The 23409-nt window shown below is 49.5% G+C and overlaps 1 long non-coding RNA gene across 1 annotated transcript; it reads right to left on the bottom strand.

Annotated features, from left to right (window-relative positions):
* Positions 1-976: 976 nt before the first annotated feature.
* On the bottom strand, positions 977-20833 carry LOC132027182 (uncharacterized). The gene is made up of 4 exons (XR_009407079.1): positions 20737-20833; positions 19545-19727; positions 5121-5256; positions 977-1981 (listed from the first exon to the last, which is right to left on the bottom strand). It is a non-coding gene; the product is annotated as an uncharacterized LOC132027182 (long non-coding RNA).
* Between the last annotated feature and the right edge of the window lie 2576 nt (positions 20834-23409).

Here is a 23409-nt window from a genome sequence, read left to right as displayed (position 1 = left end):
CTTTGAGAGGAAGTGAGCCTCCCGTCCCGGCAGGTATGCAAGTAGATGCCATCCGAGGTGCGGAGAGGTGACTCCCACTAGGGGGCTGGCCTGACTAAAATAATGCAGAGGTTTCTTTGAAGCTGAATAGACTACAAGTCTGTAAGTAAAGCCCAGAGTGATGGTGAGGAGTGAGAGCTGGGATGTTAGTGGGATGTGCCGGGAAGTGAGGAAGAGGAACAGGAGGACGAGAATAGAAGGAAGAAGAAAACAGGGGGCCCAGCTGGGAAGGGGATGTGGTTCTGCTCTTCTGATACAGATCTTCGTAGACAGTATTTCCCCACGGGTGGGCCACGCACTCTGCAAGTGAGAAAAGCTTACGCCGAGCCACAGAGGAAGCCAGCCAACCGTGATCTCAGCAAACCCCAACACCATCCGATTCTCCATGCAAAGTCTGGAGCTCTGATTTCTGGAGCACATGGCCTCCAAGCGGAAGAGAGATTGAAGAGGACCACCAACACTTAACTGTCACAACCCCAAAGCAACAACGATTGCGGACACTCGCGGGCCGTCGGCCAGAACTGGTCCCATGATCCCAACCATCTGGTCTCAGCCTGGGGGGATACGCCTTTCACAGCTCTCTGACACTGCTCATCTCCTTGATCAATAAATAAGTGGCTGGCCTCAGATTCAAAGCCTGCAGGAGAAAACAGAACATGTTACTGAGCCTACAAAATGCTCTCCGTTCCTAACGCTGTTCTTCTCGTGATTATCTCCTCTGTAGGGCAAATGACCCCAATTTTCCATGTGGGATACCAAAGTAAGTGCTCCTTTCCCAAGAAATGTATTTATTTTTTAAAATGGAGTCCATTTCAAGAAGATTATTAATTCTGTTCCAAGTCAAACTGGGCAGCACATACATTAATATTTATTTTAGAAGAGGTAATAGAATACATACTTCAAAATTCAGAAAGTATTATCGTATAGCTCGTGAAAATTCAGCTCCATTCCCAGACACGACAATTCCCGTTCCTGTTAACACTTTTTATAAATGATTTCATGGATACTTTGGCTCTTACAAAGAGCACTGAGGTGAACCTCGTTGTGTGTACTCCTTTGGGAGTGTAAACGGGTACCTAAAGGATAAATCCCTAAAAAGAAAATCCTGGAGCTCCGGGTGTGGGCGTATCCCTCCCCATGGTTCAAGATGGCACATGGCTGCCATGTTAGTGGGACAGGTCATACATGATTTTATTCCTTTACTCAACACACCCTGAGAAGCACCAATCCTGGGTCAGCCCTGTGCTGGGAAGAAGTAATAGGAAGAGGCGTTGGATGCAGTCTTGACCTCAAAGAGTTCACAATCTAGTGGGAAAAGGCAGACACACAAGCCAGTTGCTATGGTTATCTACCGCAACGTGGTTTACCACTCTGAAACATAGAGGCGCCGAGCAACAACTAGGAGGGTGGTGGAGTGTACGGGCCAGCAATACAGAAAAAGCAGGGTCAGAATGGCTTGTCTCTGCTCCCTGATATCTGAGGCTTCCTCTGGGGCGACTTGAATGAAAGCGGACTGAAGGATCCATTTCCTCAGTGGTTTCTTCACTCCCAGTTCTGGTGCCCATGCTGCTAGCATTAAAGAAAAGGCTGAACTGAGACTGTCACCCAGAGCCTTTAACATGTGCCTCTAGAGCAGGGAAGTCACAGGGTGCTTAGATGTCCCTCAGGATGGCTTAGGGCTCCTAGAGCAATACTTCTAGAGATCACAGCAGAAGCTGCATGGCCACGGTTGACGCAGTCTTAAAAGCCACACATTATCATTTGCACCACAAGCCAGACGTCCTTCAAGCAGAGGGATGAGCGTTTTGAAGCGGCCACACTGTCGATCGTCATACAGGATACGTGTTGTGGCAGAGGCAGGTCCAGCAGCACAGAGAGCCCCGTCCAAGAGAGACAGCTTCATTCCCTCGCAGAGCGATAAGGAGACACTCGGGGAAAGCCACTGAAAGGAGGGGACACCGAACTGAGAATTGAAAAGTACAAAAGTCTGAGCGAAGTTACCAAAGGCTAAAATGGAGTAGGAGGAGGACGGGAGGGTTTCAGGCAAGAGGAACTGTGTGTGTAATGACTTAGGGGTGCTTTGAAATGTTTGTGCTTAGAAAGGTGGGGAACTTCCATGCAGGAGGGTAAGAGGCCAGGCTTGGAGTCGTGGACGGGAGCAGAGATCTTAGCTTTATCCCTTGCTGGCTGTGTGTCAAGTGAGCCTCAACTTCCTCACCTATAAAAAGCCCTGGGGTTCTGCAGTCGCTCGGATTATTCTAAGGAATAACTGAGATAAGACAGGGCCTGGCATAAAAGCGCTGGAGGCATGTTCGCCCCTGACATCACCATGAAATCTTGGCGGCACACTGGAATCATCGAGGGAGCTTTAAAAGAACACTGATGTGGGCGCCTGGGTGGCTCAGTGGATTAAGCCGCTGCCTTCGGCTCAGGTCATGATCTCAGGGTCCTGGGATCGAGTCCCGCATCGGGCTCTCTGCTCAGCAGGGAGCTTGCTACTCTCTCTCTCTCTCTCTGGCTGCCTCTCTGTCTACTTGTGATTTCTCTCTGTCAAAATAAATAAATCTTAAAAAAAAAAAAATAAAAAAATAAAAGAACACTGATGTAACTAAAAGCGCAAAACTTACGACACTCTGAAAATTACAAAACACTGTTGAAGGAAATTAAGGAAGACTGGAAGAAATAAGAAGACATCCCATGTTCATAGATCAGAAGACTTAGTAGAGCTCCCCCACCTTGGCGAGAATTCCCAAAGGGATCTAGTTTCAACTCAATCCCTGTCAATAACCCAGCTGACTCAGTGTATCTGAAAATTCACATGGAAATTCAAGGAACCCAGAATACAGTCTTACATTCCCGAAAAAGACGGCGAAGTTGGAGGAATCAGCCTCCCTCTTTCGAAACGTACTACAAAGCCACGGTGATGGAGACATTATGGTATTGACGTTGTACATCCGTGGAACCAAACTGAGAGTCCAGAAATAAACCCCTATGTCTATGGCCAATGGATTTGGGGTGCTGGTCCATTCAATGGACAAAGAACAGTCTTTCCAGCAAATGGTCCTGGGGCAACCAGAATCCACATGCAAAAGCGTGAACAAAGTTGAACTGCCTTCTTGCACCACGTGCAAAAATCATTCAGAATGGATCAAAGACCTAAATGTAAGAGCTAAAACGACCTAAATGCTTCAAAGAAACGTAAGAGAAAATCGTGGTGGTCTTGGATTTGGATCTGAGTTGGGACACCAAAATCATAAACAACAAAAGAAAACTGGATGAATCCGACTTCATCAAAATTAAAAACATTGTACCTCAAAGAGCACCATCTAAAAAGGGAAGGGGCACCTGGTGGGCTCAGACAGAAAAGCATGCGACTCTTGATCTTGGTGTTGTGAGTTCGAGCCCCATGGAGAGATGACAGAAAAAATTTAAAAATAAATAAAAATAAAATTTTTAATTAGAAAAGAGAAAGGACCACCCACAGAATGGGAGGAAAAGGCTATCAATTCCATCGCTAGTTTGTACCTACAATATGTAAAGAGCATTCACAACTCAATAATAAAAACACGAATAACCCAATTTTTAAAATGGGCCAAGAATCTGAATAGACCCTTCTGCAAACTAAGATAGACAAAGGGCCAAGAAGGCTGTGAAAAGAGGCTCAACATTATCCCTGGGGACGATGCTGAACACCACCACCAGGAGAGGCTGTCTCACACCCACCAGCTAAGCTAAAATCCGCAAGATAGACAGTGGTGAGAATGTGAAGGGGTAGGGACACTCCCACCCCCCAGAGGGAACGTAGAATGGTGTGGCCACTTCGGAAACAGTCTTCAAAATGCTAAACATAGAGGGGCACCTGGGTGGCTCAGTAGGTTAAGTGTCTGCCTTTGGCTCAGGTCATGATCCCAGGGTCCTGGGATCAAGCCCCACGTTGGACTCCCTGCTCAGTGGAGAGTTGGTTTCTCTTTGCTGCTCCTCCTGCTTGTGCTCTCTCTGTCTCTCTCTCTTGCTCTCAAATAAATAAATAATCTTTGTAAAAATTCCTGTACAGGAATCTTTACAACAGCAGAATTCACGATAACCAAAGAATGGAAACAGCCCGAATTTCCATCAGCTGGTGAAGGAATAAATAAAACATGGTATATCCGTATAATAAAATACGACTCAGCAGCAACAACAACAAAAACGAGCTGCTGAGTCATCCTACGACTGGATAACCCTTGACAACAAGATGTTCAGTGAAAGAACCCAGGTTCAAAGGACCCCGTATTGATGGTCCCATTCATGTGAAATTTCTAGAATGGCCAAATCTACAGAGATCAAAGGTAGATTACTTGTGACCTATGGCTAGGGGTCGGGGTGGGGGGTGGACAGGGGAAGATGGGGAGGATTGGGGAGTGACCGCTAAGGGGTGATGACATCTTCTTGGGGTAATGAGACTGCTTTTACTTTTTTTTTTTTTTTTTTTTTGAGATTTTATTTTTAGGTAATCTTTCCACCCCATGTGGGGCTTGAACTCACAATCCCAAGATCAAGCGTCTCGGGCTCCCCGTTCCTTAGCTGTTCTAGAAGAGTCTGCTTCCATGATTCTGGAGGGCGGGACAGCTGGCCGAGAGCCCCCGAGCTAGGAAAGGGGCAGGCTGAGGACGGAGAATGATGAACACAGAGGCCAGCAGAGCCCAGCAACACGTTCCACGAACAAACATGGGTCAGGACGCCGCCAAGGGGCGGGCAGCGTTGTGCGTGGAGGTCAAACAGGATGGCTGTTTGCAGGTGACAGGGAAGGCTCCCCACCAAGGGTGTCCTCTACGGGGGTGGGGGGTACAAGGGGCTGAATCCAGCCAGGCTCTCCTTACCGATCCCTGAACTCACCGGGCTCAAGTCCCTCCCCTTTCTGGAGCAGGCACAGGGGGTTGGGAGTTGGGCTACACCTTTCCAAGCGTCGGCCTCTAGTGAATTGACACCTCACTTCGCAACGGCACATCTATTTTATCTCGGTGCCTAATTGGAATCTCGATTTTAACATCCTGTTACACAAGACCGTCGTACAGATAACAAGACTGAATTATATTCATTACCATTCGGTGAACGCAATTACGCGAAGCAAGCAACATCCTTTGGCAGCTCCTGGAGACCAGCTCCTATGGGCACGATCCCCATTCCACAGACGGAGAAACCGAGGCCTGGCGAGGGAAGCGGCTTGGCCAAAGGCACCTGGTGGGAAGGGGCAGAACTGGGATTGGAACCCAAATCAGACGGATGCCAAGCCCTTGCTATTAAGACGTAGAGCCCTCGCAGCCCTGAAGTTCTTCAGTGACCAAGTCAGGAGACGGAAGTCCCCTGATGCCGAGTATCTCCCTACTGGTCAGCACAGCGAGAACACTGGCATCGGTACCCAGATCCCTGTCACCGAAGTTGGCAACCACTCTAGCTAGCTGCCTGTTTGTGGGGCACCCAGTACACAGCAAGGACATAATAATGTCAGCATCCCCTTTCCACGCCCAGGAGAATCACCCAGTTCAATTAGCCTAGTGGCTTTCCTTCCAGGGACTCCCCGTTTCTCTGGCAGATCCCACAGGCAGAGCCAAGGTTTCTGAGGATTTACACCAGCCGTCCCCCCTCAAGAAGCCCCCTCTGTTTGATGCCTCACTCGCTATCCTTGGAAAGCCCTGCTGTGGTTCTCCCTTCTCCCAGCGCCTAGTACTTCTCTCCTCTCCCAGGCGCTCACTCGAGACGGATTATTCACGGTAAACCCATTTGTCCTGAATGCAGATGTAATATGTAATTCCCCAAGAATTCAAATGTAATTTAAAGTTATTTTCCAATATCTAATTTGCCTTTTATTTATTTAGGGCAATATTTCAGCGGGAGCCTCCAGCTAAAGTGCCAGTGTTTGTTTACGGGGCCGGGCCTCCCGATGGCGGGGAGCCACACGCCCCAGACTCAGACGTTACCGATTAAAAAAGTAATTACAACATTGAACACAGCCTTAAATAAAAGTGAAAATGCAGGAGACAGGAAAGGAAGCAAAAACATAAATTGGGAACAATGCCGTTTCCCCCAGACGTTTTGTAATATTTGCAGCCTGCCTGGCTGTATTAGCCACAAGCAGCAGGGAGGGGTGGGGTGGCTCTCCCCTGTAAAGAGGTGGGAAGAAGTTCTTAATTATCAGAGATCATCTGCCTGCCTGTTTCCCTGTCTTTTAGGGTAATGTCTCCGGTCTAATGTAACACTCTTACACTAAATGACCAAAATCACCAGTCAACTCAAACTGACTTAAAGAGAAAATAGGTATGTTCTGGCTCATGAAAGACCATTACTAGTGTTGGCTTCAGGCATAGTTGGATCAAGGTGCTCAAAAAATTATTTAAGCATCTCTCTATGTCTTGGCTTGGCTCGCTGCAGAGTTGACTTCTTTCTCAATCTGGCTTTGTCCTCTTGCTGGTTAAGAGAGAATCCTGGCTACTTCAAGCTTCTGTCTTGCCTGCTTACCATTCCCAACAGAAAAAGGGTGCTTCTCATCCCATTGTTCTAGCCAAAATCTCAAGTGGGGCTCTCACTGGCCCTATCTGGGTCATGTGCGGATCCCTTGAACCGGTCACTCCAACCAAGGAGTTTCAGTCCTCTGGCTAGAACAGGGTTAGATTCCTACCCCTTGAGAACAGAAATAGGCTCAGCCTGGCCCAAACCACACAGATGAAGACCAGGGGGCAGGAATGGTTCCCAAAAAGAAAACTGAGGTTCTTTGAGGGTTAAAGGGGCAATCGGGCAAATGCCATTGATTTCCACCACAGATACAATTTCTGTCTTTTTTCCAGTACAGGTACTGCTTCTGTCTTAGGTCTAGACCACACTTTTTACCTTGTGAGCAATGCAGTGTACTCTGTCCTCCATTGGTAGGAGTGTCATAGGATTCTAATGGAGAATATCAAACATGTGGATTCCTCCCTCAACTTTACTTAGAGAAAGAAGTCCTCTGCTGCCAGTTATAGCACACTATGGCTAGGAAGAGATGACATTTTGCAATCACTAAGGGGGGCCTTCAATAGAAGGGCAGGTACAAGGGGCACCTGGGTGGCTCAGTGGGTTAAACCTCTGCCTTCGGCTCAGGTCATGATCTCAAGGTCCTGGGATCAAGCCCTGAATCGGGCTCTCTGCTCAGCGGGGAACCTGATTCCCGGCCCCCATCTCTCTGCCTGCCTCTCTGCCTACTTGTGATCTCTGTCTGTCAAATAAATAAAAATAAAATCTTTAAAAATAATAATAATAATTAGGTCCAAATAGCTATCTGGTAATTATGTCAAAGGGGAAGCAGGAGGCAGCAATAATATTTAAGGTGCTCATTGGAGTTCCTGGCTGGTGCAATCTGTTGAACTCAGGTCACGATCTCAGGGTCCTGAGATCAAGTTCCATTTTGGATTCCACACTCAGCGCAGAGCCTGCTTGAGATTCTCTCTCCCCCTCTATCTGTCCCTCCCCACCGCACACTCTCTCTCTAAAAGAAATATATCTTTAAAAAATTAAAAAATAGGGGCCCCTGGGTGGCGCAGTGGGTTAAGCCGCTGCCTTCAGCTCAGGTCATGATCTCAGGGTCCTGGGATCGGGCCCCGCATCGGGCTTTCTGCTCGGCAGGGAGCCTGCTCCCCACCCCTTGCCTGCCTCTCTGCCTGCTTGTGATTTCTGCCTGCCAAATAAATAAATAAAATCTTTTTTTAAAAAATTAAAAAATAAAGTGCTCACAGGTCCAGCTTACACCCAAAACGTGACTGTGTCTATGAACGGGCCATCGACACGGAACACTGGGGTCCAGTTCGTGTAACTCTCGGCCACATGCAGCACTAAAGAAATTGCATCCTCCTCTCCCAGTGGGCATCCTGTCCAGGACGGAGCATCCAGGAGGCCATGCAAAACCTAGCCTGCCCGGCGACCGCTTCAGGACCAGGAAGGAAGCAGCTGCGACAAGGGACCAACCAGACTCCTGTCCTTGCTGTGCCTGCCTTGGAGGCGGACAGGTTCCCGTTGGAACCAAGAAATCCTCTGGGGTTCCGAGATCATCCAGGGTCAGGGCGGGGAGCAAAAACCTTGAGAAAAAGGTTACAAACAAAAAAGGCAGGTGAGTGCCCAAGCAACTGGTCAGGAAAATAAAAGCCCTCTGCTTTAACGATGCCCCCCATGTTGGTGGAAAAGTTCTTGCCGATGGCCTAGAAATAAAGGGGAGAGCAGATCGGACTTGGCCCGCCTGGAACGCAGCAATTGCGCTAGTTGTCGCTGGCCATGCGCCAGGATCATCTCTTCTCAAATGCTAGCTCGTTGCAGTCCGTCTTCCCAAAACTTTGAGAAGCCCCTTGGCTTTATTGTTCCTCCTCCTCCCAGCACAGATGAGAGAATGACATGTCAGAGACGTGACGTCCTATGCCCAAAGTCTACCATGGTGGAAAGGGGGCTAGAACCCAGATTTCTTACTTTCTCCTCCAACGCTTTCAGACACAAAAAGCCTTTTTATTTCCAAAGGCAGTGGACAAACGGCGATAGGAAGCTTGTGTTCGTTGAGCACATCCTATGTCGGCCACGGTGCCCAGCGGCATCACACATGTGCTCTTCCCATGTCTCCCCGCAGCCCTGCCAGACCCCTGTGTTACCATCACCCCCTCTCAGTAATGGACAGCGGAGGCTCAAAGGGGCGAGGTAGCTCTCTCTGCATTCGTTGACCCTTTTGAGTCTCGGGAGGGATTCAGCATCTGTAAGAAGGAACCTAGAAAGTCTCTAGGAAGGGGCACCCCTGCTCCCCAGAGGGCTACCCTCACCTCCGCTCTCTGAGGCATCCCTGGGGTGCCCTTCTCTTCCCCAGAGAGACGGTCTATGCCTATGCGCACCCCACGGCCCTCGGGGACCCCCAGCTCTGCTAGCCGGCTCCAGCCAAGACAGGGATGTCTGAGCTAATGTAACCTTGCAGGGATTCTGTAATAGAGCAAGAGACAGAGGGACAGACAGAGCCCGAGGGGACTCAGAGAGAATCTGGAAGGACACGGAGGGTGTGTAGGGACAGGTCAGAAAGGACAGGGAGGGAGGAAGGGGCTGGACGGGCATTGGCAAAGGTAACAGAGGACAAGAGAAGAGGCTGGAGTTCGGGTGCAAACACGCATAACTTTTGTAATAAAGGAAAAACGGAAATTCTTCACTCCATCTCTCTCGTCTCTCATCTGTACCCATCGCTGTATTAAGCATCACACAGACAAAGTCCGCATTCTCAAGGGATTGTAAAATGAGGCCAATGTTCCGACCCGGAAAACCCAGATTCCCCCACTGAGATGTCAGAGAAGCCTTCACTGAGCCGCAGATGGCGCATCAAGAGTGCAGAAGAACTTTCCATACAGACAAGGTGGGGAAAGCCGTCCAGATAAAGGGAACTGCAAACACCAAGACCAGGAAACGGAGGAGGGCATGGTGTCCAGGACCAGCAAGGAGCGGGTTGTGGCCGCAGCAGAGCACAGGACAGAGCCGGAAATGAGACAGGGCTTGGTCACACTAGAGATGGAGACTTTATCTTGACAACCAGTGTCTAAAAGTGTCATTAAAGAATCCCCGAGAATTTGCCGATTTATACTTAGGGATTTATGAGTGCTCAGCAAGGATTTTTTTTTTTTCCAGAATTTTATTGATTTATTTGACAGAGAGATAGAGAGCACAAGTAGGCAAAGCAGCAGGCAGAGGGAGAGGGAGAAGCAGGAGAGGGAGAAGCAGGCTCTCCGTGGAGCCGGAAGCCCAATGCAGGACTCGATCCCAGGACTCTGGGATCATGACCTGAGCTGAAGGCAGCCGCTTAACTGACTGAGCCACCCAGGCACCCCTCAGCAAGGGTTTTTTTTTTTTTTTTAATATTTTATTTATTTATTTGATAGGGAGAGAGATCCCAAGTAGGCAGAGAAGCAGGCAGAGAGAGGAGGAAGCAGGCTCCCTGGTGAGCAGAGAGCCCGATGTGGGACTCGATCCCAGGACCCTGAGATCATGCCTGAGCTGAAGGCAGAGGCTTTAACCCACTGAGCCACCCAGGCGCCCCTCAGCAAGGATATTTAACACTACGGTGTGTTCACCTGACACCAGCACATTCTGGATCATGCCCCTGACAACCAGCGTAGAACGAGATGTAGAACCGATACACAAATGATATGTTTGTGCCAGATAAAGGCCAATCGGTGGCCTGCTTTGGCAATGAAGGTTCTTAGGGAAAAAAAGGTAGGAGGATTACTTCTCCCAGCCCCAAAATAAGAGAAGCAGTAGAACTCAAGAAAACCTGGGCTAGAACAGCAATTCATTTTTAGTAAGTGGCAAATTAGCTTCACCAAGACTACATCATCAATCATGTCAGGTAAACAATACTAATTTGAATTTTATCACTTTTATTTGTACATAGTTCCTAATTTGTGTGTGTCTGATCGCTGTTTAGGAACTTCTTTTGTCATTGAGTCTAAAACATAATTTTTGTCACATTTTGACTCTGAAATCAGGATCCATCTTAAAATCTATGGCCTCTTACAAGTACAACTGACAGGGGCACCTGGGTGGCTCAGTGGGTTAAAGCCTCTACCTTTGGCTCAGGTCATGATCTCAGGGTCCTGGGATCGAGTCCCGCATCAGGCTCTCTGCTCGGCAGGGAGCCTGCTTCCTCCTCTCTCTCTGCCTGCCTCTCTGCCTACTTGTGATTTCTGTCTGTCAAATAAATAAATAAATTCTTAAAAAAAAAAAAAAGTACAACCGACAGCACTTTTTCCCTCTGAAAGAATCCTGTATCTTACAATGAATGGTGGATTAAATTTGCATGAAGAATAAGTGGTACCTGGTTTTGTTTGTAAATAGCTGAGTAACATTACAATAAAAAATGTTTAAGCCAATATGAAGTATCTTGACTACTCTCTACAGAAATAGTTTATATAACACTCAAGCTGAGTACCAATGATGAGGAAGAGGCCATAAGAAAAAGTTTTAATCAACAGAAGTCAGATTTTCATATTAGGAAGACATTCCAGCACCACACTGGCTAGAAATGGACCAGTTTTGCAGGAGATCAACTGAGAAATTATGAGAACATATATATGGAGAATATCTGTTTATTCACATGTATATATATGTAAAGATGAGAACATAACAAAGAGATGTGCAGGAGGTAGAATCAGTGGTATTCAGCGCTGGATTCGATGTGAAAGGGCGAGATGTTGGGAAAGGGAAAGTGGGACAGGGAAGGCCCAAAAAGGTTGGGGTTTCTGGATGGGATGAAGAAGCATCTCTAAAGCAGAGGATGGTACTTAAGGTTGGGATGCTAAGTTGTGGCAGTAATGATGGTGATAGCAACAGTGGCGTTGAAGACTATGGTGGCGATAGTGGTGGTGGTGATGATAACAGGGATGAGGGAGATGATGGAAGTGGTGATGGTGAAGTGATAGTGACAGTAATGGTGGAGGTCATGGTGGTGGTGGTGGTGATGGTGATGATGGTGATGGTGGTGGTTGGTGGTGGTGATGGTGGTGCTGATGGTGATGCTAGTGAAGCTGTTGGCAGTGGTGATGATGGTAGTGATAATGGTGGCAATGATGGTTATCATGGTAGCGATGGTGGTGGTGGTGGTCATGGTGGTGATGATGGTGTTGACGGTGATGCTGGTGACAGTGTTAGTGGTGGTGATGATGGTGGTGGCATTGGTGATGGTCATGGTGGTAATGATGGTGATGGTTGTGATGCTGGTGGTTGTTGGTGGTGGTGGTGGTGGTTGTGAGGGTGGTGGTAGTGGTGGTGTTGGTGGCAGTGGTAATGGTGTTGGTGGTGTTGGTGATGGTGATGATGGTGGTAGTGATTGTGATAATGGCGGTGATGGTAGTGGTGATGATGGTGATGACTGTGGTGATGGTGGTAGGGATAATGGTGGCAGGATGGTGAGGGTGATGATAAAACTGGTTTTAAGCAGTGATAATGGTAGTGGTGGAAGTAATAGTGATGATAATGAGTATAGTAGAATTATAATCATGATGTCATACCAGGAGACCCAGAAGTAAAAGTTGGGGATTGGGCTCTCCAGCTGTCCCAACTTGACATCAATCATCGACCAGAAAGAGCCGACTTTCTCCAGGCCTCATCTGTGAAATGAAAATCACTCCTCTCTCCTCCTATCATGATGGTAGACATCAGCCTCACTCTCTAATCACACAATGAGAAATAAAATATAAATGAACACTAGAATCAACGGATTCCCCCCACAGTGGGGAATAACCATTATTTACCCATAAAAATATTTTGAGGGTTATTAGCATATAAACTGTGATTAATTAAATTCACAAAAATTGTTTCTGCAGCATGTAAATGAGGTGGTGCCTGCTGGGCGGCACTGAAGCTTCACTCTCCTGGTGGCTGCGGGGGGGCGGGGGACAGTTGGGGGGAAGTCACTCAACACATCTGCTCCAGAAACTTTGGGAAAAACTACAGAGCCCATCTCAAAGGTGGTTCTTCCCTGATCTCTTCTGCGTTCATCCTTCCAGCTTGGGTCTACACAATTCAGGGGATAAGTTTGGATGCTGGTGTCCCCATTTAGGAATTTCTTCACATCTATGAATCCTGAAGGGACCCAAAGATGAAGGAGCTTGAAGGAACCAGAAGGGAGGAAATCAGCTTTATTTTAGTTCACTTTGACTGCTCTGTCCAGGAAAGGGCCAAAACTAACTCAAGGCTACATAGATTCCTTTCCAGGGCTTTCCACATGCCACCCTAAATTCTTACAGGGTTTTCATGAGGTCAGTGAGACTCTGGATCACACACGCGAAGGAAGCTGGCCCAGATCGGCAGCCAGAACAAAGGGACAAGTGAAGGTGGAAGGGAGCAGACTGAGTTGTGCTGTAGTGACCTCCAGATCCAAAGGGTTAGACCACTGTCTCTGTCTTGCAAGCCTCTAGAGATCCAACTGGCTGACTCTCTAGGCATTGGTGCCATGATGCCTGGAAGGTTTCAGTTACCCAAGAATGCATCTAGGTCTCCAATGCCCACCCTGGTGCAGACCAAGAACTCTTCTCCCTACAACCTACAACCGCGAGTCCAGTCTTTGTTTCTGCCAACCCCATGGTGCCCATCTCAGCATAGACACCTGCTCCTGTCGGGTTGCCAGGAGAAGGAAAGAACTGTGCGTGTCTGGATGGAAGTCCCAGTCCCTTCAGAGACGTGCCCTCTCCTAGTAGGACCCAAGTCCAAACTCAGCTAACACTTATCTGCACTCAGCCAGGTGCAGTGTTGTCCATTTTTACACACAGCTCTGTAAGTGACACCACTACTCAGGTTTTCCAAGTTGAGGAAATGGAGTCAGCTGTGCCTTGAGGATACCAACACCACCAGATGCCTTTGACATGCCAGGCAAATCCCCCACACAGGCCACGATGCCCCAGACCACAGACAACTACCAATATAACTAGACAAGGCTCAGAGAGTTTCACTCTCCCCAAGAATACTTCCTTCATCACTGAGCGCAGCCCACTGTCCTGGGGCCTGCTTGCCCACCCATAATTCTCTTCCCCATTTCTCCCAGATGACTGTGACAGTTTTGAATGAAGCAATTTGGAAGTTCTCAGATGGAACCCTTTGAAGAAGGGGAAAGGGTTTTTCTGGGGGGAAAAAAAAAGACTCAGATATATCCTACTCAGGTCGGATCTGGAGGAAGAGACGGATAGACCATGCCTGAGATTGGGACCAAGGAATCAGGGAGAGGAGAGCCTGGCCCAGAAAGAGACCAGAGTCATAAGTGTCCCTAAGCCCTGGGAACTCCAGCAAGTCCAACTCAGGTCCCAGGCCCACCCCAGCAGGCCTGCAGATCAGAGCACCCAAATACCAGGAAATAGCCACCAGCCACCAGGGAACCTCACTGGGACAGCATCCAAGCAGCTGCAAGGTCTGGAAGATTAAGCCCCAAGGGACCCAATAGTAACCCCCACGAGAAGGCCTGATAACTAACAGAATTAGAAACACAGCGGCACAATAGCGGGAGAACTCCGTTCTCTTTTGTGTCTCCCTGACATCACTCCATGCAGAACCAGCCTAGAACAATCCCAGGCTCCTTTCTTCCTTCCTTCACTTGGAAAGATTGGATCTCTGCTATTTCTCCACATCATTCCTGCCCACAGGGTTTTGGAGTCCTCTTAGGGAAACCCAGACCCCCGGCCTCATAAATAACCTTTAGGGGACCAGGGCTCTTCACAAACTCGATACTGACGTTGCATGTGAGTGGGCTGGTGCCCTGGATGGTGTTGGTGGTTCCAGAACCTGTTGGGCATCCAGATCGCCTGGGGACATTTTCCTGCAATTAACAAGACGAGTACCCAGCAGCGATCACGGTGGTAATAAATAGAACTGGTATCAGAGGGCGTAGAGTCGGAATGTGATTTGTCCCCCAGTCACCCCGTCCCCATTGGCAGTCCCCACAGGGGACCCCTGTAACCACTTTAGGGGGTTCCCCTGCTAGAGAGAGTCATGCAAATACAAGCAGACGCTAATAGACACCCCCCCAACTTCCCCTCCCCCCTTCAAGTGGAGACACCACCAGGAAGGCGTTCATCATCCTGCTTTTTACACTTAATATTTATGGGAGGAGATGCCATAACAATGTCTGTAAATCTGTCTCATAATTTTCAACGGCTATGGGTAACCGTAATTTACTTAACGGGTCTCCTTCTGACAGGCCTTTAAGAACTTGCTAAGTGCATCACATTCTCGCCTTGTCTCCGCCTCACGAGACGCCTGTGTTATTCCATGTATTTCGAAGGCCAGGTCCTTGTACCCCCCAAAAATGATTTGAACAGGCGTCCTGGGATATTGTGATTTATAGTAAGAAATAAGCCTGGTCTTTGTCCCTGTTTCCGGCCCCAAGAAACAGGAGCAATCAAGGTGTCTTGAGATGCAGACCAAACCCCCTTCCAACACACCTGACTCCCTGTTAATGAGGGGACTTTGGGAAAGCACCTGAGGATGGGGGCTGGTTGCCAGGGAAACCAACCATGTGACTGAGGGACTTTCAGTCCTCTCCCCCCCCAACCCCCGCCTTGAGCCCCAAAGAGAAGAAAAGGGGCTGGAGATGGAATTAATCACCAACAGCCGCAATTTAATCAGTCATGCTTATGTGATGAAACCGCCATCAAAACCCAGAGGAGAGCTCCTGGGTTGGGGACCCTGTGGAGACGCAGGGAGACGGATGCCCAGATAAGGCCTGCAAGCTCTGTGCCCTCTCCCATACCTTGCTCTAAGCATCTCTTCTGCCTGGCGTTTCAATCGTTCCACTCTTTGCTTATACACTGGTGATCTGGTAAGTAACGCGTTTCCTCTGAGCTCTGAGAGCGGCTCCAGCAAACTAACCAGCCCCGAGCGTGGCTTGGTGGGAACGTCCAATTGGTAGCCAATCAGTAGCCCAGGTGCCAAACTGGACAAACGGGTGTTTGGAGTAGGGGCCATCTGGTGGGCTGGAGCCCTAACCCAGTCTGACGCCATCTCTGGGTGGACGGTTGAGTCATAGGACGCCCAGCTGGTGTTGGAGACGTCCTTGGTGTGAGGACACACTTGCACAGCAGAGCTGGGGTCAGGACTGGAAATCCTCAATCCTGGCCTCGCTGTAACTTCTGGTCCGAGTGTTCCCCCCACCCCCACCCCATCCTGGGCCTCAGCTGCTGGAGCCTCTGGACGGCCTGGCCTGGCTTTGTTTTTATTTTGTATTAAAGTTGCTATTTCTCCTGGAGGCTGCAGCCTCCAGGCTATTTCTCAGGACATTAACTTTTATGGCCATCGTCTGCCACCGTCTCTCGGGGTGGCCTTTGATTCCATTCAGGAGACCTGGGGATAAAGCAGCTGCAGCAAAAGTAACTGGAAAGTTAATATCCCAGGATACCCATAGGACTGCCCTTCCCAGCGGGGACTAGTGGGGGGGTGTCTTCTGGGGCATTTCTTTTCTTTTCTTTTTTTTTTTTTTTTTTAAGATTTTATTTATTTAACAGACAGAGACCACAGGAAGGCAGAGAGGCAGGCAGAGAGGAGGAAGCAGGCTCCCCGTGGAGCAGAGAGCCCAATGTGGGGCTCGATCCCAGGACCCTGGGATCACGACCCGAGCCGAAGGCAGAGGCTTTAACTCACTGAGCCACCCAGGCGCCCCTGGGGCATTTCTTCCTGTCCCCAGCAGAGTGGAGCTTCCTCTGTCCGTGGCACATCCTTGAGTTCTTGCTTCCCTGCTGCCAGGCAGGCCCCTGGACCAGCAGTCTGGGGCAGCACCAAACACACTCCACCCTTCCCCTGCAGGCATCACTAATGGATCATGACACTTCCTCCCACCCAGCCCTGTGGGGCAAGCTCTCCTTTCCTGACTCCGGACAGACATTACCAATCGATCGGCGAATAATAGTTGCCATTCTGAGGGGTGCTTGGTGGTCCATTGGGTTAAGCATCTGACTCTTCTTGGTTTCAGCTCACACCGTGATCTCATGGTCGTGAGATGGAGCCCCACTCGGGCTCCACGCTCAGCTCACAGTCTGCCCAAGATTGTCTCTCCCTCTCCCTCTCCCCTACCCCACTCATGCTCTTTCTTTCTCTCTCTTTCTCAAATAAATGAATAAATCTTTTAAAAAAATAAATAAAAAGAAACTAGTTGCCATTCTGAAACCATCCATTTTATTTTATTTTATTTTATTTTATTTTATTTTATTTTATTTTATTTGACAGAGAGAGATACAGCAAGAGAGGAAACACAAGCAGGGGGAGTGATAGAGGGAGAAGCTAGCTTCCCACCGAACAGGGATCCTGATGCAGGACTTAATCCCAGGACCCCAGGATCATGACCTGAGCCAAAGGCAGACACTTAACAACTGAGCCACCCAGGCGCCCACAACCATTTGTTTTCCATAAAAGGAAAGTGAGAAGAAAAGAAGAAAAGTTCTTAAATGGTGTATGTGGTAAGTCATTTTGGCCACATGGACACAGAAGCAAAGGCACCTGTGTGGGGAGGATGGGGGACAGTCTGCTGGAAGCACCCCGAGTGGTCAGTCCTGGGGATGAAAAGCTAGCCTTGGCCCGGAGCATTCCCCGGTAACCCACCCTGATTGGTTGATAACAATACCGAGCAGACCCTTGCTGAGTCTGGGGCATGTTTCACACATGAGGCCCAGCGGTGAGTCCTCCAAACACATTCATCACTTCTCATCCCTACACCATCCCCAGGTGGTGGATACCCATAGAGGGCATGAAGTCAGTCCCTTTCAAAGATGGACACTCAGGGAGTGACAGCACCAAGCCTCTCACTGTGTGAGAATCTATTATGTGACGGTGATCCTGTGAGTGGGCTAGTATCACCCCTATTTTATACATAGGAAAGTTGGGGCTTAATGGGGTTGAGTCCATTGGCTGAAGGTCACGGAGAGGGGACGGGAATGTAGACTGTCTCGTCTATCACCAGTGCTTACGATGACAAATGTTGAGGAACAGAGAAGGAGGGTTTGAACACACCCCCTCCATTAGCCCGATGCCATCAACGCTAAGCTTTATGGACAGTCCCCACTGCCCATCTCAGGGTAATGTTAGGGATGGGTTTAGAGCTGAGTCTGGGACCCTGGGACCATGCCATCTGTGGAACAGGGCAGGACAGAAGCATAGCATGGTCTCCCTACCCCAGGCAAAAGGTGACCAGCCAATCAGAAACCATGATCAAGGGGGCTCTTCATCCCCACGGCCAAGTGCAATGCCTGTCTTGGGTCAGGGGCCATTAAATACTTGCCCAGTGGTGGTGGATTCAGTTTTACTTTTATAGCAGAGCAAACTGTCCCAAAATGTAGTGGTTCCAGCCAATGGTCACTTGGTTCAGCGCATGACTAGGGAGGTCTAGCTAGATGGGCTCCCTGGAGCAGGAGGGTCTAAGGTGGTCCCTAGCATGCTTGCCGGCTGCTTCTGGGCCCCCAGGCGGGCCAGCCCAAGCATGTTCTACCGGGTCTCTCATCATCCAGCCTTCTTCCCTAGAAGGTCTAACGCCAGACAGAAGGGACTAACATCAGCAACCCAACCCTGTGGGCATCCCCTAAGCAAGCTCAGATCCAAGATTTAGAGAGCTAGGCTCCATTTCTTGCCGGGAGAAGCCCGAGTGGCTGTATGTGGTAAGTCATTTTGGCCACATGGTAAGTCCATTTTGACCACATGGACTTACCATGTGGCCTTACCACACACACCACATACACCATGTGGACTTACCACATACACCACATACACTTTGTACTTGGTGGTTACAAAGTAACCACATAAAGGGATGGGAATATTTTGTGCCCACTTTCCTTGCAATGTGCCACCGCGTTTAAGTGAATAGACGGATAAATCCAAAGGCAGAGAGGGACTAACATGAAGGCACGTCCAGCTCAAGCCCCTGAATGGTGTCCGACCTCAGAACCTGTCGTATTATCCTATTCCCAGCGAGGAGCAGGGGACAGAGCAAAGCCTCTTGGTAGGGGTGCCGTGGCTGGCGGGGGACAAAAGGAGTCTGGAGCCTGGGCTGAATGGGGGACTCTGGCCAACGGGTTTCCATGCTAGCACCAGTCCCCATGCGGGCGTGTGTGGCTGGCAGGTTTCCGTGTCCCCCACCCCCCGCGTCCCCTTCCCCCCAAGTCCACATGCCTGCCTCTTGCCTAAGCCTCCCCTCTGCCCACCTGAGCATCCTCCCCAATCCCGCCTGTGCCCCGAGTGACGCGCCGCGCCATGGAGTGTAATTGCTATAGTGATTACTTAGAGCCATTACATTAAGTTTTAAAACGCTCCCTTCCAATTGAACAATGTTTTTTCAAAGTCAACAGCTGGTTCCCAGCTTGAATGCAACCGTTAGGATAAATTAAATAAAAAGGGTAATAAAATCACAGTCTAAATTTAATTTCTGAAGAGTGCATAGCCTCCGAAGGGGGGGGGTAAAAAAAACCATTTAAAACATGCCTTTAAAATACAGCCAAAAAAGCCGAAGTTAATTCACTCCCTGATTATGTCATCTAACGGAGCCATGAACACCACCGAGTGTCCCTGGTGTGGACTAAGCCCCGAGAGGTCACTCCCAGGACCCTGGGTGGGGCGGGCCGATTCCAACAGGGCGGGGCCATCCAACAGGGCACGGGTCCACGCAGACAGCCCCACACACAGGCTGAGAACAAGTTCACCTCATCCCTTGAGGCATAAGCACAATGAAAATGATGTCCCAGCCAGGCCTCCATCCCAATGCGTCACCCCATTACCTGCAGCTGGCTCCTGGGGGCCGCTCAGGCCACCTCAAAATAGTCCACTCTGGCTTCTGCCAGAATTGCCTTTACCTCCAAATCTCTTTGCTGTCCCTCTACTCACCTAAGAGCTAAACATAAATTGATAAAGGTGCCCCCCTCCCCTCTCTATCAGAAAGGACAGGAGGAGATCACCAGAGGCACCTCTAGACTCTTACCCGCCCAGCGAATCGAGAGCAAACCTCACTGACCCGCCCTTACCTTCCCCGTAGTGACCCCCCTCAGTCTGCTGCCCCGGGAGCTCCAAAGTCCTTCTTCCTTGTGTAGGACCATCCTGTCCTTGGTGAAGAGGCGAGGCTTGCCCAAGTTCGAACCGCACTTTTAGATGCTCAGCATTGCCTGTATTCCTAAATTCCTGGTTGTTTTTCTCTTCTTAATCAGGGCCTTTGGGGGAAAAAGAATTTGTTTTCCTCCCTTATTCCCTCCCCGGACGACAACTGCCCTAAAAGGACCAGTCGGACACTTCCCCGCCCCCGCCAGGGTTCAGGACCCACACCCCAGGCTCCAGAGTCAGCCTGGACTTGAATCCAGCCTCTGCCATTTATTTGCCGGATGACCTTGGACAGGGATCAGCTCATTCCTCAGAGCCTCAGTCTCGTCCTCTGACCAAAGGGAGCTAATTAATTCTTGCATGTGATGAATAAATATTTACGGAGCACCTAGGCTGCCCCGGGCCCTGTCCCAGGAACCCACGGGACAGCAGTGAGCCAGCAGACGGAAATCTCTGCCTGAAGGAGCAGATATCCTAGTGGCAAGGCAGACAACAAACACACTCAGGAAGCAGTATATAGAGAATGTGAGTAGGAATTTGGGGAAAGTTCGAGAGGGAAGGGAGGGGGGGTACTGTAATTTTAAGGTGTTTGGGGAAGGTCCCACGGGAAAGGGCCTATTAGAATACAGGCCTGAGGGAGAGGTAGGAGGGTAGGAGGCAGCCACGTGGATGCTGGGTGAAGAGCGTTCAGGCAGCGGGCGCAGACATGCAAAGGTCCTGAGGCAGGTGTGCCTGGAGAGGCTGGGAGCAGCGTGGAGCACGATAAGTGGGTAGAGTGGCAGGAAATCAAGTCAGAGCTAACCGGGCAGTAATTACATCCAGTTCCAAGGGCTGGTTGATTCATTCAACTAGCATTTACCGAGCATTTAATCCACACATCAGACAGAACTGTTACAGGGAGGATTAAGTCAGACAAAGCAAGAGCAGCTCTTGGAAAATGCAAGTTCCTAGTGACTGTTAACCACTCCTCCTGCGGACAGGTGGACCCCCTGCTTCCTGGCCAGGTAGAGGTGGGTACACTGTCCCCGAGAGCCTAGATCCTGACTTTGCTTTCTCCACCTGGAGGCTCCTGTTCCGGGGACCCACCTGGTGCAGCCTCAGCTTCAGAAATCGGTCACTCACCGTAGGGTGTGCACCCGGGCGTGCGTGTGTGCATCCATGTGTGCATGCGTGAACACGGTCTCTTCGCTGCGGATCTGCAACCCGCCTGCAATGTCACCATTATTTCCTTTTCTCTCTTGTTCCCACCAAGCCTGGGCACCCCATTCCATTCGCCAGCAGGCGGCGCTCAACGTGCCCCTTCCTCCTTCCTCACATCCACTCTCGGGCCACACACACGCGCGCACACACACACACACACACACACACACAGAGGTAACCTGGGGGTTCCTGCTTTTTCAGGACCGCCCCCCACCGCCCCCACCAGGAAGCCCTGGGTGGGTCCCCCAGACCAGTTCTACAGAAGTTCTGGGCCAAATGCTTAGGTTTCACGACTGTGCCCCAAAAGGGTCTTTCTTCACCCGAGGGAGAAGTCCTGAACACAGACAGCAACAAAATGCTTCCCACATTTGTGATGGGAGAAGGAGTGAGGGGGTGCGCCCCTGTGCTCCGGGCCCCACCTTCAGCCGCGGCCCAGGCAAGATGGTTGGGGGCGACTTTGCAAGGGTTTCAGTGCTGGTGCACCCCAAGCGGCCCCTTAAAATACAGACCCTGCCTGCCTCTGTAGTTCTGGGGTGGGGCCTGAGAACGGGCATTGCAACTAAGCCCCTGGATATGCCAACACAGCTGCTCCAAGGCCACAATGGCTGATAACAGCAGGAAAAGTCCCCTTTCCCTCTCCAGGCAGATAATGGATATTCCCTAAAGCACCATTTATGAAAAACAGAATATTGAAAACACCCAAGGCTCCAGGTAGAGCAGGCTGGTCCGCGAAGCCCTGGGGTAGCCACTCAGCGGGCGCGGTACAATTAATGTTTAACAAGCAGCTCTCCAAGAGGGGAAGCCCGGGCTTAAGGAGGGCGCCCATTTCTGCTGTTCGCAAATACTTCCAACCAGGCCAGTTCCAAGCTACCAACATGCTGTCCACTGGCTCACAGAATTTTTGACAGTTGAAGAATCCATTCTCCAGAGCCAGGAACGGCGAATCCCAGGGTACCCCTCTGCGCAAGTGTGAAATCATATATATCATAATGAAATGGCTCTCTGTGTGAGGGTATGGAAAGAGCTCCTGAACATACTGGTAAGGGGAAAAGCCAAGGCATGATACAGTATGGGCGGTTGGCTATGTTTTGAGTAAGTAAGGGGCATACAAATACACACACACACACACACACACACACACACACACACAGTGCTTGCACTCGCATTAAGAATGGTTGGAAAAAGATAAAGTTACTCAATGTCAGCTAAGGGAAGAGAGAGACCGCAATCCTGCAGAGAAAGGGATTGAGGTGTTTTTTTATAAATCTCTTTCTATAGCATTCTGACTTCTGAACTATGTAAATACAGCATCGCATCTGTTCCAGAAACTAAGAAAGCAAGCATCTGAAAAATGCAAGCAAGAGACTTTTTTTTTTTTAAGATTTTATTTATTTATTTGACACAGAGAGAGATCACAAGTAGGCAGAGAGGCAGGCATAGAGAGGAGGAAGCAGGCTCCCCTCTGAGCAGAGAGCCCGATGCGGGGCTTGATCCCAAGACCTTGAGATCAGGACCTGAGCTGAAGGAAGAGGCTTAACCTGCTGAGCCACCCAGGCACCCCAAGCAAGGGACTTTGACATTCTTACTGGGGCTCCGGGTAAGAGTGATCCCGTAACTCTGACATGTAAGATAGGTCCCATTTCTTTATATTTCTAAATCAAGTCATAGTCCATTAGCAATGTAGATTGTTTAAGTTTGACGGCACTCTGTTCCTAGACACGTCTCCTCTCTGTGGATCTTACAAGCCTGCTGGGGTTCGGACCAAAATAATTAGCCACACCGCCGCCACCACCTCCAGAACCTTCGACATCTGCCCACCTATTCCCCAAGGCCAAAATGTCCCCTTCCCCCTCAATGGCAACCCCTTTCACCTCTGCATACCACTCCCCAAGATGGGCCAGCTCAGTTCCTCTCCTTAAACTTCCAGCGTTCTTACCACCACATCCGAGTCTCCGGAAGTGCCTGTTAAAAATGCAGAATCCTGGGGCCACCCCAGAATGGGCGAGGGAGAACCCGGGAGTCTGCATTTTCAGGCAGCTCCCTACATTCTGGACTCCCAAGCTTAGAGAAAGGTCCCAGGGAGAAGATGGGATAAAGAGCTCTCTTATTCCCTTCCGATGAACCTAAAGCAGTGAGAAAAGACACAGCAGTTAATTTTTCAATAATTCACACGGCTCCCTTCAAATCAGTTTGAATCAACTGTGATTTTTGTAAAAGTAAATCGTCTCCCAACATTGGTATTTTAACCGCTTTTAATACCAAATGATTACAGCAGAAGTCCACCTCCGACGACGGACCCCGGCCACAAATCTGGAAGGTGGGTAGCAGGGTATGAACTTTTCAACCCTCAGAAAACTTTCTGCCCGCCAACTCGTGTCCAGAACGCTGAGACAGTGTGTCACATTTCATGCAAATTTGCATCACGTGACTTGGAAATCAGGCGATTTAAAAATATTAATAAAGACTCGCCGTATGCTCAGATTTTGAAATAATGCAGATCTTGCTTTACATTGATCCCACTGGGAAATTTAGTCTTGAATAATGCATAGCTTCAGGAATGAATCCCTTGCATAAATCTGATAAAAGCTGATCTGC

The sequence above is a fragment of the Mustela nigripes genome, chromosome 11 (genome assembly GCF_022355385.1).
Source record: "Mustela nigripes isolate SB6536 chromosome 11, MUSNIG.SB6536, whole genome shotgun sequence".
Classification (NCBI taxonomy): domain Eukaryota; kingdom Metazoa; phylum Chordata; class Mammalia; order Carnivora; family Mustelidae; genus Mustela; species Mustela nigripes.
This window is presented reverse-complemented; position numbering and strand designations above follow the sequence as displayed.